The sequence below is a fragment of the Bos grunniens genome, chromosome 6 (genome assembly GCF_055505025.1).
Source record: "Bos grunniens cultivar Pamir isolate PY7600 chromosome 6, Bosgru_T2T1.0, whole genome shotgun sequence".
Classification (NCBI taxonomy): domain Eukaryota; kingdom Metazoa; phylum Chordata; class Mammalia; order Artiodactyla; family Bovidae; genus Bos; species Bos grunniens.
This window is the reverse complement of record NC_141170.1, coordinates 111,873,160-111,892,013: the sequence shown is the minus strand read 5'-3', so window position 1 is coordinate 111,892,013 and position 18,854 is coordinate 111,873,160. Positions and strand designations below refer to the sequence as shown.

General features: G+C 41.4%; 1 protein-coding gene across 2 annotated transcripts in view; it reads left to right on the top strand.

The window, feature by feature from the left end:
- SEC24D (SEC24 homolog D, COPII component) overlaps nucleotides 1-18,854 on the top strand; it is a 116,452-nt gene that overhangs the window by 50,503 nt on the left and 47,095 nt on the right. The gene's annotated exons all lie outside the window — the stretch shown is intronic.

Genomic DNA, 18,854 nt, shown 5'->3' with positions numbered 1-18,854 from the left:
ACGGAACTTTGTTGGCAAAGTAATGTCTCTGCTTTTTAATATACTGTTTAAGTTCATCATAACTTTTCTTCCAAGGAGCAAGCATCTTTTAATTTCATGGCTGCAGTCTGTCCACAGTGATTTTGGAGCCCAAGAAAATAAAAGTCAGCCACTGTTTCCATTGTTTCCCCATCTATTTTCCATGAAGTGATGGGACCAGATGCCATGATCTTAGGTTTTTGAATGTTGAGTTTTAAGCCAACTTTTTCACTCTCCTCTTAAATCTTCATCAAGAGGCTCTTCAGTTCTTCTTCACTTTCTGCCATTAAGGTGGTATCATCTGCATATCTGAGGTTATTGATATTTTTCCCAGCAATCTTGATTCCAGCTTGTGCCTCATCCAGCCTGGCATTTCACATGATGTGCTCTACATATAAGTTAAATAAGCAGGGTGACAGGATACAGCCTTGACCATTTGGAACCAGTCTGTTGTTTTATGTCTGACTCCTGCTTCTTGACCTACATACAGATTTCTCAGGAGGCAGGTAGTGTGGTCTGGTATTCCCATCTTTTTAAGAATTTTCCAGTTTGTTGTGATCCACACAGTCAAAGGCTTTAGTGTAGTCTGTGAAGCAGAAGTAGATGTTCTTTGGACTTGCCTTGCATTTTCTATGATCCAGCAAATGTTGGCAATTTGATCTCTGGTTCCTCTGCCTTTTCTAAATCCAGCTTATACATCTGAAAATTCTCATTTCACGTACTATTGAAGCCTGGCTTGAAGGATTTTGAGCATTACTTTGATAGCATGTGAAGTGAGTACAATTGTGTGGTAGTTTTAACATTCTTTAGCATTGCCCTTATTTGGGATTGGGATGAAAACTGACCTTTTCCAGTCCTGTGGCCACTGCTGAGGTTTCCAAATTTGCTGGCATATTGAGCACAGCACTTTCACAGCATCATCTTTTAATATCTGAAATAGCCCAGCTGGAATTCCATCAGCCCCACTCTTTGTTCATAGTAAGGCCCACTGGACTTCACACTCCAGGATGTCTTTTCTAGGTGACTGGTCACACCATGGTGGTTATTTGGGTCATTGAGACCTTTTTTGTCCAGTTCTGTGTATTCTTGCCACCTCTTCTTAATCTCTTCTGCTTCTCCTGGGTCCATACTGTTTCTATTTCTTGATTGTGCCCATCTTTGTGTGAAATGTTCCCTTCTTATGTACAGTGTCCAAGACCAGGCTCCCTGGGTGTGGAACAGTGGGCATCCGCAGACAGCCACTGCAGCTGAGGAAGTATTTTAGAGCCTCTCACTATCATTTTATCATTTATCTCACTATCATTTTATCATTTATCACTATCATTATCAATTCTAAGGTCCGCATTTTCTCACACTTTGACATTTCTAAAATAGGAGTATGTCTTACTAACAGTGACTTCTTAGCATTATGTCATGATTAGTTGGAAGCTTTGATGGGATTTTAGAATCATTGAAATACATCTGTGTACCCCGCTTGATGATTTCTAACTCCAGTTATGTTTTGTAGTAATTACTGGGACTTGAAGTTTACATAGTTGATGTGTCTTCTCAGTGGTAAAGTATGAGAAAGTAAAAAATTTAAAGATTTTTATTTGAAAGTTTCCTGAGCAACAAGTTCTCACTGAATAAAAGGCTAAACAATTTTTTAAAAATAAAGTCCTATTTTTAAGGAAGGAAGAAAAAGAAAGCCTGTGCAAACCTGTAGTTTGGAATTCTTTCATGGAATATTTGAAAATGACACCCGAGCTTGTCTGGTGCGTGAATGATCGGGGCGTGATTCTCTGGCAGGAGTTGAGCATCATATGGGCAGTGTGGTATGGGCAGGAGCTTGGGCGTCAAATGAAGTTGGGTGCACAAACTGACCGTGAAAAATTTTCCATAACGTTTTTAAACCTCACTTTTCTCATAAAATTATAGCACCACTTAACACTTAATTTAAAAATAAGCTGGTATGAGAAATGAGTATCTTTACATTGGTTACCACAGTTTGCTGTACAGAATTAAATTCTTCTTTGGAAAATTTCATTTAATCCAACATTCATTGGTTTGGGGTGTCTACTGTGAGCAAGGAAGAGAAGTATGAAAACTGTGGTAGCTTCCGTTCACCTGCAGTGTACACACCCAAGAGAGACACAGTCAAACCCGTCCAGTGACTGTAATGCCTGTCTCACGTAAGAAGGAGCAAACTGCCATGGCTGCCACAGCTTGTGTTCACGTAAGAAGGGCAGAGCTACTCATTTACGTTTTTGAAAAGAAATGTTGCATGGTCTCTATCATTTGATATTATATTGCTCTTTTCTATTTTTTACTATTCAAATGAAAAACACCCACTGTTATAATTACATAAAAATGTGTTTAGCTTTTGTTTCTTCATAAGGTGCTTCATGGGCACTTGCTGGAATAATTTTCCCTCAACCTCCTTCACACTATCCTGCCCTTTTAGCCTAGTTAATTCTTGTTCATCTTTTAAATTTCAGTTCAAGGTCACCTCCTCAGGAGAGCTTTCGAGAATTCCTGGCATTATACTCCCTGGAGCTCTAGTACTGTGTGTCACAGTTTGAAGTTGTGTATTTTTGTTTTTGACTCCTGTTTTTCTCCCATTAGATTCCATGAGGGTAGGGACCACCTGTAACTTTTTCTCACTATTTCATTTCCCAAGACCTAAAACAGTTCCTGAGAATTTTTGCGCCAAGTAAATATTTAATTGGATAGTTTCATTACATGGTATCATTAGTGTATGGAAGTAAATTGGAATTTTGAGACCAGATAATTTGAAGAGTTTGCCGACTTAAACAAAATGCACAATATGAGAATTATGAGTTGTTTTATTTGGGGGCAAAATAAAGACCATAGCCTGGGAGATAGCATTTCAGATACCTCTGAGAAACTGCTTCAAAGAGTTGGGAGGAAGGTCAGTATATATGTGATTTTGGTAAAGGGAGAGTACATGAATCAAGCACAGGTTTTTGTGAAGAAGGTATATGCTGGTCATTTGAAGGTGTCTGCTGGCCATTTGAAGGTGTCTGCTGGTCTATTGAGGGTGTCCACTGGTCTAGTGAGGGTGTGCGCTGGCCATGTGAAGGTGTCTGCTGGTCTAGGGAAGGTGTCTGCTGGTCATGTGAAGGTGTCTGCTGGTCTAGGGAAGGTGTCTGCTGGTCATGTGAAGGTGTCTGCTGGTCTATTGAGGGTGTCCGCTGGTCTAGTGAGGGTGTGCGCTGGCCATGTGAAGGTGTCTGCTGGTCATGTGAAGGTGTCTGCTGGTCTAGGGAAGGTGTCTGCTGGTCATGTGAAGGTGTCTGCTGGTCTAGGGAAGGTGTCTGCTGGTCATGTGAAGGTGTCTGCTGGTCATGTGAAGGTGTCTGCTGGTCTAGTGAGGGTGTCTCCTAGTCTAGTGAGCCTGTCTGCTAGTCATGTGGAGCAGTTATCACCAAAAGGATTTTAGTACTCTTCTAGATACAGGACATCTAAGAATTGAGCTCATGGCTCCTGAAAATACCTCTCTGAAGACCTGTTCTACCGGCTTTCCCCAAAGCTAGAGCGCCTCCTTTCTGCTCTGCACCCTGGACTCCTTTCCAGGGGTGGTGAAGTCAGCAGCCACAGCAGCAGAATTTAATTCTTGTAGAGGTCGATGGCAGGTGCCAGTTTGGAGGTGACAAGAGTTTCTATGCTCAAACACTTACTGAGCACCTACTTTATGTAGAAATGCTGCATTTGGTACTAAACAAGTTCCAAGGAAATTTAAGAAGGAGCTGACAATCCAGGAGCCATATTGTGCCAACTAGGATAACAGGTGCTTAAAAAATTTCTTAATGTTTCTTTTCATATCATCTCCCTTTAAAGTGAAGATACGTTTATGTGTGTGTCTGTGTATGGGAGGGGGGGATAAATGAGACATATTAAAAAGAGAAGATTAAATCTTTAAAATGTTATTTATTGGGAAAATAAGAGCATGTTTGATGTTCTTGAACAACATGTCTGCAAAATACAGAAAGAGAACAGAAGAGCCATATGGTATGGTAAAACAGAAGAGCCATAATAATAAACTCTAGTGAATGTAGATATCATGGAATTCATCTGCAGAGTTCACTCTCCTTAATCCAGAACTGAATTGACATATGTCATAGTCTTTAACATGGGAAGGAGATTTAAATTTCTTTTTGTTGGCTACATTCCATACTGTCTTCTCTTCCATAGTTTAAAAAGTTTTGAAAAACTCTTTTATCTAAATACTTCAAACTACAATTTCACCTACATTTCTCATTTTCCTATAGAAAAAAGATAGACTATTAGCTCATATTTATCAGTTTTTATTACTTATTTGATAAATTAAGAATCATCTTTCTTCTCCTTCCAGCTCACTGTTCATGCATAATAAATATATAAATGTATTTATTTCTCCAGTTGCTTTCAAGCTGGTCACTTACATTTTTTAAATTAAAATTTTCTTAACTTTTTTTACAACCCTATTTTCAGGTTTTACCTCCAGATGGCTTTTGTCTGTTTGCCCAGATCAAATTAACTCACAAAAGATGATTGGCCACATCACTTGGAAGCAGACCAGCCGGGGCACGGGGCTGCCCTCCCATGGGCACTGACAGTGGGTCGGACTGTGTGAATCTTGCAGTCCTGTGTTTTTTTCCCCACTCTATAAAAGCAGTTCATACAAAAAGCTTCAGATAATCTTGGATAAATGTAGAGCTTCTGTAGGTGTAAACTGTGAAAAGAAAAATGGTAATTTGACTTTTGTGATATCCTTATATACAGAGTTAGTTATATAATTGTATAATAACATAATGATATTAGGAATTTCTCAGTTGTTTTATACATAATGAGGGCAATAATACATTGTTATGTGATATGATGAGCAGTGTCCATTTTTATGAAGAATCAATTTATTTCGACAAGGATTTTTTTAATTGACATACAGTTGATTTACAAAGTTCTGTTAGTTTGAAGTGTACAGAACAATGATTTAGTTATTCATACATATATATCCAAGAAAAAAAGGCAGAATGGCTGTCTGAGGAGGCCTTACAAATAGCTGAGAAAAGAAGAGATGCTAAAGGCAAAGGAGAAAAGGAAAGATATAAGCATCTGAATGCAGAGTTCCAAAGAAGAGCAAGGAGAGATAAGAAAGCCTTCCTCAGCAATCAATGCAAAGAAATAGAGGAAAACAACAGAATAGGAAAGACTAGAGATCTCTTCAAGAAAATTAGAGATGCCAAGGGAACATTTCATGAAAATGTGGGCACAATAAAGGACAGGAATGGTATGGACCTAACAGAAGCAGAAGATATTAAGAAGAGGTGGCAACAATATACAGAAGAACTGTACAAAAAAAGATCTTCATGACCCAGATAACCACGATGGTGTGATCACTCACCTAGAGCCAGACATCCTGGAATGTGAAGTCAAGTGGGCCTTAGGAAGCATCACTATGAACAAAGCTAGTGGAGTGATGGAATTCCAGTTGAGCTGTTTCAAACCCTAAAAGATGATGCTGTGAAAGTGCTGCACTCAATATGCCAGCAAATTTGAAAAACTTAGCAGTGGCCACGGGACTGGCAAAGGTCAGTTTTCATCCCAATCCCAAAGAAAGGCAATGCCAGAGAATGCTCAAACTACCACCCAATTGCACTCATCTCACATGCTAGCAAAGGAATGCTCAAAATTCTCCAAGCCAGGCTTCAACAATATGTGAACCATGAACTTCCAGATGTTCAAGCTGGTTTTAGAAAAGACAGAGGAACCAGAGCTCTAATTGCCAACATTTGTTGGATCATTGAAAAAGCAAGAGAGTTCCAGAAAAACATCTATTCCTGCTTTATTGACTATATCAAGGCCTTTGACTGTGTGGATCACAACAAATTGTGGAAAATTCTGAAAGAGATGGGAATACCAGACCACCTGACCAGCCTCCTGAGAAACCTATATGCAGGTCAGGAAGCAACAGTTAGAACTGGATATGGAATAGCAAACAGACTGGTTCCAAATAGGAAAAGGAGTATGTCAAGGCTATATATTGTCACCCTGCTTATTTAACTTATATGCAGAGTACATCATGAGAAATTCTGGGCTGGATGAAGCATAAGCTGGAATCTAGCTTGCTGGGAGAAATATCAATAACCTCAGATATACAGATGACACCACCCTTATGGCAGAAAGTGAAAAACTACTAAATACCCTCTTGATGAAAGTGAAAGAGGAGAGTGAAAAAGTTGGCTTAAAGCTCAACATTCAGAAAACTAAGATCGTGGTGTCTGGTGCCATCACTTCATGGCAAATGGATGGGGAAACAGTGGAAACAATGGCAGACTTTATTTTGGGGGGCTCCAAAATCACTCTAGATGGTGGTTGCAGTCATGAAATTAAAAGACGCTCACTCCTTGGAAGAAAAGTTATGACCAACCTAGACAGCGTATTGAAAAGCAGAGGCATTACTTTGCTGACAAAGGTCCATCTAGTCAAAGCTGTGGTTTTTCCAGTGGTCATGTATGGATGTGAGAGTTGGACTGTGAAGAAAGCTGAGCACCAAAGAATTGATGCTTTTGAACTGTGGTGTTGGAGAAGACTCTTGAGAGTCCCTTGGACTGCAAGGAGATCCAACCAGTCCATTCTAAAGGAGATCAGTCTTGGGTGTTCATTGGAAGGACTGATAGTGAAGCTGAAACTCCAATACTTTGGCCACCTGATGCAAAGACCTGATTCATTGGAAAAGACCCTGATGCTGGGGAAGATTGAAGGCAGGAGGAGAAGGGGACGACAGGGGATGAGTTGGTTGGATGGCATCACGGACACAATGGGCATGGGTTTGAGTAAGCCCCGGGATTTGGTGATGGACAGGGAGGCCTGGCGTGCTGCAGTCCATGGGGTCGCAAAGAGTGACTAAACTGAACTGAACATATATATCTGGGCTTCCCCAGTGGTTTAGCAGTAAAGAATCTGCCTACAGTGCAGGAGCCTCAGGAGACATAGGTTCGATCCCTGAGTTGGAGGAAATGGCAACCCACTCCAGTATTCTTGCCTGGAGAATCTATGGACAGAGGAGCCTAGAAGGCTATAGTCCATGTGGTCTCAGAGAGTCAGACACGACTGAAGTGACTTAGCACGCATGCACCCATATATCTATTTTTATCAAATTCTTTTCCTTTAGAGGTTATTATAAAATAGTATAATTTCCTGTGCTAAACAGTAGGTCCTTATTGGTTATCTGTTTTATACATAGTAGGATGTATATGTTAATCCCAACCTCCTAATTTATCTCTTCTCCACTTTTCTCCTTTGGTAACCATAAGTTTGATATTTGTCTGTGGCTTACGTCCGTTAGTATGCTAATCTCTGCTGCTGCTGCTGCTAAGTCACTTCAGTCATGTCCGAGTCTGTGCGACTCCATAGTCGTCAGCCCACCAGGCTCCCCTGTCCCTGGGATTCTGCAGGCAAGAACACTGGAGTGGGTTGCCATTTCCTTCTCCAATGCAGCAAAGTGAAAAGTGAAAGTGAAGTCGCTCAGTCGTGTCTGACTCTTAGCGACCCCATGAACTGCAGCCCACCAGGCTCCTCCGTCCATGGAATTTTCCAGGCAAGAGTACCGGAGTGGGGTGCCATTGCTTTCTCCTATGCTAATCTCTAGATCTGTCCATGTTGCTGCAAATGGCATTGTTTCATTCTTCTTTGTGACTCATATTCCATTGTATACATGTACCACATCTTTATCTGGGCATCTTTTGATGTACATTTAGGCTGCTTCCATGTCTTGGCTATTGCAAACAGTGCTGCTGTGAAAGTTGGGGTGCATGTATCTTTTCAAATTAGAGTTTTGTCCAGATGTATGCCTAGAAGTGGGACTGCAGGGTCAGATCATGTGGTAACTCTGTTTTTGGTTTTTAAAGGATCCTCCGTACTGTTTTTTATGGTCGCTCTTCAATTTGCATTCCCAGCAGGGTATGAGGGTTCCTTTTCTTCACAACCTCTCCAGCATTTATTATTTGTACACTTTCTGATAGTGGCCATTCTGACTCCTGTGAGGTGAAATCTCATTGTAGTTTTGATTTGCATTCTCTAATAATTAGCAATGTTGAGCATCTTTTCTTGTGCCTTTTGGAGAAATGTCTGTTTAGATCTTCTGCCCATTTTTTGATTGTTTTTTGTTTTTGTATTTTTTTTTTTTGACATTGAGTTATATGAGCTGTTTGTATATTTCGGAAATCAATCCCTTGTTGCTTGCCTCATTGCAAATATTTTATCCCATTCTGTGGGTTGTCTTTTCATTTTGTCTATGGCTTTCTTTGCTGTGCAAAAGCTTTTGCATTTAATTAGGTCCCATTTGTTTATTTTTGTTTTTATTTTCATTCCTATCAGAGACAGAGCCAAAAAGATATTGCTGTGATATATATCAAAGAGCGTTTTGCCTATGTTTTCCTCTAGGAATTTTTTAGTATCCAGTCTTACATTTAGGTCTTTAATTTGTCTTAAGTTCATTTTTGTATATGGTATTAGAGGATATTCTAATTTCATTCTTTTCCATGTAGCTGTCCATCTTTCCCAGAACTGTTTATTAAAGACTATCTTTTCTCCATTGTAGATTCTTGCCTCCTTTGTCATAGATTAACTGACCCTAGGTCTGCTCTGAAATAGCTCAGTCATGTCCAACTCTTTCGCGACCCCATGGACTGTAGCCCACCAGGCTGTCCCATCTATGGAATTCTCCAGGCAAGAATACTGGAGTGGGTTGTGATGCCCTTCTCTGGGAGATCTTCCCAACCCAGAGATCAAACTCAGGTCTGCACTGCATTAATTATCTGAGCCACCATAGGTGCATGGGTTTCTTTCTTTCTATCCTGTTCAACAAGGATTTAATTCAGCAAATGTTTACTCTTTACCCATTGTGTGCCACATACTGTTCGTGGTCCTGGGATATGTCAGTGAACAGTACAGACAAAAAAATCTCTGTCCTCATGGAGCTAACATTTTAATGGAAAGAAGAAATACAGCGAACCTAGTAATAAAATTATTGAACAGATGGAGGAAGGAAAAAGTAGAGCAGGTCAGGGGATGGGGGCAGCCTGGGGAAGGGGCAGAGGGCAGGCTTCAGATTGCATGGGGTGGGCAGTAGACCTGATTGAGAAGGTGTCATTCGAATACAGACTGGGCTCATGCTTAGACGGGAATGTCTTGAAGTGTTTCCATAGCCACAAAGAAGTGAGATACATGGAGGGAAGACTTTGGCTAACTTGTAATTCTGTCAGAAAGACAAAGGAAGTTGGCCTCTGAGCTTATTAACAGTTTCATCTTTAAAGTGGAGCATTTTACATTTTTTTAAGAAACAAAAAACTGCCAATTATTTTGTTGTGGAAGAAACAAGCTTGATTCATAGGATTTTTAAGTCTACAATATATTTGCAATATCTGTGGGCCACTCTGTGTTCTTATAGCAATGAAACATGGCTTCAGTCAGTGGCCTATGATCAGACAACAAAATATAATTCTTCCTTAGGGACCAAAGAAAAATTATAATAGGTCAAAGTTTAAAAGAAATGTGGGAAAATGTCTTTTAACTATAGAATCCCTGGATAACATAGCTCCTTGAGATGGAATGTCTTCCTCAAGTTTTCAACATGTGTTCCAGTAGGAACAGTAGCACTGATCTTTGCAAATATACCCATAACTTGAACGGAGAAGGCAGTGGCACCTCACTCCAGTACTCTGGCCTGGAAAATCCCATGGATGGAGGAGCCTGGTGGGCTGCCGTCTATGGGGTCACACAGGGTCGGACACGACTGAAGCGACTTAGCAGCAGCAGCAGTAGCAGCCATAACTTGAAAGACTACGTCAACACAATCCAATCCCAAAAGACCGTTTTTTTGCCTAAGAGTTGTTTCTCATGGTTTGTGATTTTGTCATGAACTAGGACTTCCATTCAGGGAAACTGATGTGATGGTGCTCTCAGAACTGCACTGACAGTTGTTTTCCCTCTGAATCCCTGGGTGCCCTGTCACCAGGAGCAGCCCTCTCATAGACTGCAGTATATGGTCTGACTTGACCTTCCCCCTGAAAAGCCTCGTGGGATTGGAGGGCCTTGGGAGGAAAGTCACATCTGTGTTGGCTTTAAGATGCTGTTGGCCATTGCAAGAGAAGAGGCTCCTGGTCTGCTTATTTTTGCGTACCTTGGGATCAACTTACCATCCTAGGGTTTTTCACACCCAGACCTGGTCTTCTGTGATGAAAGGACTAGCAAATATATCCAAGCGTGACTTCTGTATTTTCCTTCTTCCTTCATTTTTCTTTTTCATTCCGTTTGTCCTTTTTCCCCTCCCTGTTTTTCTTGTCATCTGTTCAACAAGTATTTATTGAGAATTTACTCTGAAACGTGCACCACTAGGAATCAGTGGTGAACCTGAGGTTTACTTAAGCAGTTAAGGAATGGACTTTTTTTAGTTAGAAATTTAGAAGTAATATTCAAACATCTTTTGATGTTTATTTTTAAAAGAGATTTTAGGGATTGAATAAAATACAACTGATGATGAAACAAACAGAAATTCTAAAAATTCCTCACGGTAATTCTAAAGAATTTACTAACAAGCAGGTTTGGGAACCAGTACCAGTCATTCTTCCCATTCCATTGTTTTAGTTTTGTGAAAGGTGAGATCCCGACTGGTTTGACCTGAGAGAGGAGAGGAATGTAGTGGAGGCGGGGAAGAGCGAAGCCTGAGAAGTCAGGATATGCTGCTCTGCCTGGCTTTGAGCATCCTCCCCAGAATCCCTCTAGCCCTCCTGTTCATCTTCCTTCTTCTCAGCTCAGCCTGGCTCCTGCCTGCCGGCCACCACCTTCCCCCAGCTCAGGCTTTTCTTCCTGAGCCGTGCCGCGCTCTCTGTTCTGTTGTCAGTGGAAATGCAGCTCCTCGTAACTCCCCACCGTGAAAGAATCCTTTACCCGCCCCCCTCTCCCAAGGAGCGGTTTCTTCTTTTATTTCTGCCTTTGGTTTAGCATCTGTCATGAACTGCCCTGGGCTTGGGACAGCATATTTGTGGGTACCGGGTAGATATTTTGTTTGTTCATTCAAAAGCCGTCGACTGCCCATTCTCTCAGGAATTGCTCTGTAGGAGAAACACCAATTAAACAAACAAACAAAAGGTGTTAGGCCTGTAAGGCACGGGTCTGAGAATTTGGTAGTGATGCTTGGAAGTAAAGCACTGTGAAGGGTGCTGTCAGGAGCAAGGCCCAGTGGCAACGCACAGCTGAAATGCCTGAGCCAGCGCTGAGGGGCTGGTTGGGACCTGGTCCTGGGTTAGATAACGCCCTGGGAACATGTCAGGAGGAGAGATGGATGCTCTTTTCATTGTAGCAGGAGGGAGAAAAGGAAACGTGAAGTAGGTGCTGGTACGTTCATGGGAGTTCCTATCTGAGGTTTTGTTTTCCTTTGTGAGCAAGGAGGGGAAGCTATCTGCTGAGGGAGGTGGGAGGAGAGCTTATTTGAAGGATTCAGTGAAACTGAAAAGACATAAAATAGCTCCTGTAGAGAGAGAGCAAGAGGAGACACTTCAAGGGTCCCAGGGACCACTGAGGGCTTGGTGGTGGACCGTGGGTGATGGCAGCTTTCTTTGAATCAATGTGCTTCTCTACCAAAGCAATCTGCAGGCAGTTTCTGAATGCATAGCACAGGGAATGAACGGGAATTCAAGCTCCTGCTCTGCAGTTTATTGGGCGAGTGAATCCCTGTTCCTCACTGATATCCATTCCCTTCTCAACAACGGGATGATAATTCCCACACCCATGGTTGTTAACATCTCAGCATCCCGAGATCTTTATACACATGAAAGCATTTTAAACCACAAATCATACAGATGATAGTTATGATCTTGCATATATTATAAATTTGAATCAGGATTTGTCAATGCTGGATAGACACAAAAAACAACCCCCTTCCAAACCAAAAAAGACCAGTTTCCAAATTAAAGACATGTTAAAATCCAATATAAGTTCTCGATATAGTTATAACAAGAGTAAATGTTCTATAACATTATATACATTATTATATTGTTGTTCATTTGCTTAGTCGTGTCAGACTCTTTGTGACCCCATGGACTGCAGCATGCCAGGCTTCCTTGTCCTTCACCATCTCCCGGAGTTTGCTCATGTCCATTGAGTTAGAGATGCCATCCAACCATCTTATCCTCTGTAATCCCCTTCTCACCTTCAATCTTCCCCAATAAATAGTCATTTATTTATAGCCAGTATTTATTTATATTTGACTATTTATTTATACTCAGTAGCATTATTGAAGAGGAAAAAAATTGAAAATAATCTCTCGAGTGCCACAGACTAGCAAGAGGTTAATTTTCCGGAAATACAAAAACACAAAGTTTTAGGGCCAACTAAAAGGAGATCAGCCCTGGGATTTCTTTGGAAGGAATGATGCTAAAGCTGAAATTCCAATACTTTGGCCACCTCATGCGAAGAGTTGACTCATTGGAAAAGACTCTGATGCTGGGAGGGATTGAGGGCAGGAGGAGAAGGGGATGACGGAGGATGAGATGGCTGGATGGCATCACTGACTCGATGGACGTGAATCTGAGTGAACTCCGGGAGTTGGTGATGGACAGGGAGGGCTGGCGTGCTGCAATTCATGGGGTCGCAGAGTCGGACATGACTGAGCGACTGAACTGAACTGAACTGAAAAACACTTTTAAAAAGTGTAAACATATTCTTATAGTTATTTCAGTACATTGAGTGTTTTATTATTAGGCTCAGTTTCTTTTTAGAAGAATAATTTTTAAAAGGCATTCAAAAAATACTATTCTTTAATAGTCCTGCTGTTGAGAAAATGTGCATACAGTAAGCACCCTACTGCCCTGTAGCTTTTCTGTTGGCGTAGGCTGACCGAATGGTGTACGTGGTGAAGCCGAAAATAGAAAACACACACAAGCTTTTCATTTCTCTTTTCTATAGAAATATCTTTAATAAGCACAGTTGATATAGACTCTCTTCATTTTAGCTGCTGGGCATAATCCTCTGGGAATCTGACTCTGCTTGTCTTTCAGCATGCTTAATAGTCTGAACGTTTAACATTTTTAAAGGGTAGTTGTTCATCACAAGTTCTGGATTATCTTTTCACATACCGTTTTCATGCTTCCACTTATATCCCCTGATTAATCCAAATTACTGACTGAAACTGTCTTGAGATAAACCCAAACTGTAAGCAGCACTCCAGGCCCAAAGAAGTAGCTGTGTGCCAGGATCACATTTGACAATACAATATATCTTTGCTGCTAGAGATATATATATATTTACAGTAATTTACTAGGGAATTGGAGAAGGCAATGGCACCCCACTCCAGTACTCTTGCCTGGAAAATCCCATGGACGGAGGAGCCTGGTAGGCTGCAGTCCATGGGGTCTCGAAGAGTCGGACACAACTGAGCAACTTCACTCTCACTATTCACGTTCATGCATTGGAGAAGGAAATGACAACCCACTCCAGTATTCTTGCCTGGAGAATCCCAGGGATGGGGGAGCCTGGTGGGCTGCTGTCTATGGGGTCGCACAGAGTCGGACACGACTGAAGCGACTTAGCAGCAGCAGCAGCACTAGGGAATATAGTCTGATATTGAATATGATCCCATATCAAGCTGGAGGACCATGCTGCATTTTGATTGAGGAGCCACTGTAGGCAAAACTGTCTCTCCCATTACTAGTAGTTATTTAGCCTAGCAGTTTCCTTCAGGCACTTAGTAAAGTTGAATATTCTTTGTGTGGGGACAACTGTGTGGTCCCAGGACACTGACTGCTCTCCTGGAGACTTCTCATGGAGAAAATAGGAGAGAAAAAAAGGAAGAGAAGTATATATTGAAAATGCAAAATGTATATTTTTTTTTCAGAATCAGTAAACAAGCATTGGAAGACGGGGGAAAGTGGTGGTTAAGAGTGAGCTTGTGTGTTATGTGTATGGCCTGTGTTAGAACCTAGCTGGAAGGCAGAGGGGCTGTCTTCACCCAGGAGCGTCCAGGAGACGGGCAGGAAGCCTCCCTACACCAGCACGCTCCTGGATCTCCCTATTTGGCTGCTCTGTCCATGCTGTGCCTTCCCCCATCTACTCTGCTGCCGGTGGTTGGATGTTCCAGCAGCAGGAAGGTCAGCCCTCCGTCACAGGTGCTGCTGAGCTCCGTGCCTCACACCTCACTGTCTTTACCTTGCTGCTTGGTACCGTGCGTGCAAGCAAGTGTGAGGATCGGGGTGGGTGCCTGCAGGGTGGCAGGAGTGCGGGCTTCCTCGCCCACTGGGCAGCAGCATCCTGCATGCCCGGGGCCGCCAGTCCCTGCAGGGCCCCCGTTTTCCTACATGTAGTCACGGAAGTTGGGAGCGGATTAGAAACCTTTAAAAAGGATTTTTCTCATCTATTATCTTCAGTAAATTTGGCACAGTCTGTAATTTCAATGTAATTCATGCTTAAAATAGCCTGTATTTCATCTTTAAACACATTTTGTTTTCACCAGAATATTTTTTACCAATTATCAAAGACTCTCTCAACAAGAGTACAGGTTTCTTAATATTGTGATGGTAATAACTGACATGAATTCGGTTAATTATGGTGATAGCTACATAAAATGTATATAGCATAATTATCTTGAGTATTTTATTACCTGAGGAAATAGTTTTAATTTTTAGTTGTACAGTGCCACCTAGTGGACCTGTGGTATAAGAACACCTTCATATTTTCTTCAGATTTCCAGGTTTGGTGTAATTAGTTTATAGGTATAGTTATAGGCAGCTTAAGGGCTTCTCTGGAGAAGGCAATGGCAACCCACTCCAGTGTTCTTGCCTGGAGAACCCCAGGGACGGGAAAGCCTGGTGGGCTGCCGTCTGCAGGGTCGCACAGAGTCGGACACGACTGAAGCGACTTAGCAGCAGCAGCAGCAGCAGCAAGGGCTTCTCTGGTGGCTCAGCTGGTAAAGAATCTGCCTGCAATGCAGGAGACCTGGATTCGATCCCTGAGTCGGGAAGATCCCCTGGAGGAGAGCACGGCAACCCACTCCAGTATTGTGGCCTGGAGAATTCCATGGACTGTATATGTATAGTTGACGGAGTCGCAAGGAGTCAGACATGACTGAGTGACTTTCACTTTTTCATAGGCAGCTTAAAGGTATAGGCAGCTATAATAGCTACCTTCTGTTATTTATCACTTTGCTAAAACAAAGAGTCTGTATGGAAAGACTTGTGTATTCAGACTTTGGTTATAGAGATGCTAAAACAAAAGTGCCTAGGCCATAAACTTAATCAGAATTCTTCATGTCGGATCTTTCTCGGTCGTGCTTCATTTCTTTGAGCATTTATTTTTGTTGTTGTTGTTTTGGGTTACAATCTGTGAATACTTTAATGTTGCTTTTATTAATGATGATTTCCCAAGTAGTCTTTCTGCTCCTGCATTGCTCTTGTAATTACATGTTTATGTGTTTAATAACATTGGCCTGTATACACCATCAAGGCACACCGCACACCCAGCACTGAATGTACAGATGTTAGAGGGAATGGCAGGAACGCTTGGAAACTGATGATATAGAAATATAGGAAAACTTTAAAAGTTGTACTAGCAGTGCCAAGGAGTTGTTGATCGACACATTTTGTTGTCTACTCCTTTTACATGGAATAGTATTCAAAACTTTTAACGCTGAACCTCATTTCTCCATGAATTATATTCTTGTCCAATTGGACTGTGGTGTTATATATGCATACAAAGGAGATACCTTTTATTCAACTAAAGGATCTTAGTTAAAATTAGTACCAATAAAGCATTTGGCATAACCCTGGTAGATCAAAACTACAAACTAGGGGTTCAGATACTATTCTCTGTCTTTCTTTCCCCAGCATCACCATCAGTTTCATGTTATATAAACTCAGGCCACACAGGACCAGAGCCAAGAAGAGCCAAATGAGGGTTTTAGAGTGAGGCTCGCCATCCCTTCACTTTTTTCCATTTAAGAAAAGAACAGAAAAGAAAGAGCAGGCAGGAATATACTAGAGGCCAAAAGAGTAAAAAACACACTTATAAACAAAATTGCAAAATCTGAAAATATTTCTGAGGTAAGTGTAATATAATGTCCTTATTAAGAAGAAGGAAAAAAGAAACTTAGGACTTTTTGGAAAGTAATTTGATATTTTTTTAAGGTGTATACACTAAAGTTGAACTGAGAATACAAGTGAGATTAGCTGTTTATGAGCTCACGCATGCTACTGTAGAGCAGATAAGCAGACATCTGGAGAAAGCAAAGAAAGTCCCTGATGGCTTTCGGCACAGCCTGAGAGACATGAAGCAAGACAGTGTGATGTGGAAACCCTTGTGCCGGTGCCCAGAGAGAAAATGTAAACAGTCTAAAAGCTTTTAACATTCTTTACCGTCACCTCAGTTGTCTGCAGTCCTTCCCTTACCTATCCATCATTCAGTTTCCAAAAGAGCGAAAATTGAAAAAAAATGCATGCGTGTTTCACAGCCTCGATACAATCATTACTCAATTCCAATTTGTGACGAGACATTCATTTTCAGTTCTGCAAGTTTGAATCTGCCCAGACTGGAATGCTTAGATGGTAGCTGCCGACAATTTCACAGTAATTTTTGGTTGGGCTTGCCTTTGAGTAAATCACATCAGGAAAAATAAGGTTAATTTCCATTACCTCTGCTTTGTCTAGCAAGTAATTGCATCAGATTTTGTTCCTAAAGTGTCTCAGCAAATTGATGATAGACTTTGAACTCTTTGAAAATGATAAAGGAATGAGAGAAGTACACTTGGCTGGAGTTTATGTATGTTGCAGGCTTCAACCCTGGTGTAACTCTTGAAAGCAGCTCCTCATCTCTGAGGTGGAGGCCGTAGAACTCAGCAGCGCCCAGAGAATGACTGATGACTGGGTTTTTGACCCGGAAAAAAGCTACCTTATCATTACATTTTTGTTGTCTTTCACTTCTGATTCTGCACTCATTGGCCGTATCTTTTTTTTTAATTGGAGTATAACTGCTTTACAGTGTTGTGTTAGTTTCTGCTGTACGACGTGAATCATCTATAGGTGTACATCTGTCATAGTTTCGTTTGCTTCCCTTTTGTTCCCCTCAGATTATTTCTTATTATTTCTAGTTGAAGACAACACACATCCATCACTTTATGCCTTTCAAACAAACAGTGTAGATGAGAAAGTGTTGTATGGGTCTTTCAATGCATATATAGTATGCATTCCTTGAGTGTATGCAAGGACTTCCCTGGTGGCTCAGATAGTAAAGAGTCCTGCAATGCAGGAGGCATGGATTTGATCCCTGGGTTGGGAAGATCCCTTGAGGAGGGCATGGCGACCCACTCCAGCATTCTTGCCTGGAGAACCCCCATGGCCAGAGGAGCCTGGGAGACTACAGACGGTGGGGTTGCATAGCGTCGGAAATGAGTGACTAAGCAAAGCACATGTGTATGCAAATCAAACTCATAGAACAATTTTAAAATCTAGTGTGCCTCTCAACTGTTTTAACCATCAGATGGTATCAAAATCTCCTGAAAGGTAGATTCCCTGTCTTCTAAATCATTTTTACAATAACATTTCATAGTAACAAAATAGCTAATTTAAATATTTATATGAATAAATATTTATATGAATAAATGCCTTTAGAAATTCAAGCCTATCTCAAACTTATCAAACTCTAACCCTCCTATTAAATATACACACTCTCTTGAGATGAGTGGTTTTAAGAGAGGAAAGGTTGTTCTGTACAGATATGACAACAACAGTTAGATACTTTTTATCCAATAATTTTATGCCAGGCTTAATACTCTACATTGCACACGGCCTCCTAATTGTATGGGGCTTCCCTGGTGGCTCAGATGGTGAAGAATCTGGCTGCAATGCAGAACACCTGGGTTCGATCCCTGGGTCGGGAAGATCTCCTGGAGAAGTATTCTTGCTGGAGGATTCCTTGGACGGAGGAGCCTGGTGGACTACAGTCCATGGGATAGCAGAGTCAGACACAACTGAGAGACTAACACTTTTTCTTCATTGAATCCTTCTCACAACCTGACCAATTGGACACCAAAGCCATACCCATGCTACAGACCAGGAGAGACCAGAAACAGGAAAATTGAATCCATCTCCTGGCTTCCTTGAAGCAAGAGGTGGGAGAGGACAGTGCCTAGTGATTCTGAATGTGTTTTTTATCCTTTCCCTGATTCTTTTATGTATCATACCATCTGTTTTTTTCCTGCTCTGAGGTCTCAAAACTTGTTTCTGAAACCTCAGCAGATTAGTTTCCACATTGGACATCTGGTTAGGGACAGACTGTAGATATCTTCTCTCTCTCTCTTTTCTTCTCTAAGAAAATGGCAGAAAATGGCCTTATGACCTCACCTCATCGCCACCTTCCTCCTGCTCTTCAAGTCTCCATTAAGCAGCAGTCTGCTTTATTTACATCTGTTTCTTTAAAGAAAAACTTAGTTGATGTGCCAAACCCTGTATTGTCAAGCTTTTCTAGAAATGTTATCTTTAAGGAGATTTATAAAAACAAGAAGAATCTTTGTGGTTTTGTTCTGAAAGCTGGAAGTGCTGAGAAATAAGGCAGACTTCCAACGCTGAGCTTTTTCGCTTTCAAGCCGTAAAGGACGTGTAACGGGTTCGACACATGTTTATAAGGAAGAAGCCGTAGAAATATTTATTCTTTTTGTTCTGGCAAAGCATGACCTGCTGCATTGAGAGTACTTCCTTCATGAGACATCTCATCATGGGATAAAGAAATGGAAAAGGCAGGATCCGCCTCCTTGCCTAAATAAGTGAAAATCACTGCAGATTTCTTCTGAGAGTTGCCGTTTTGAAGAAACA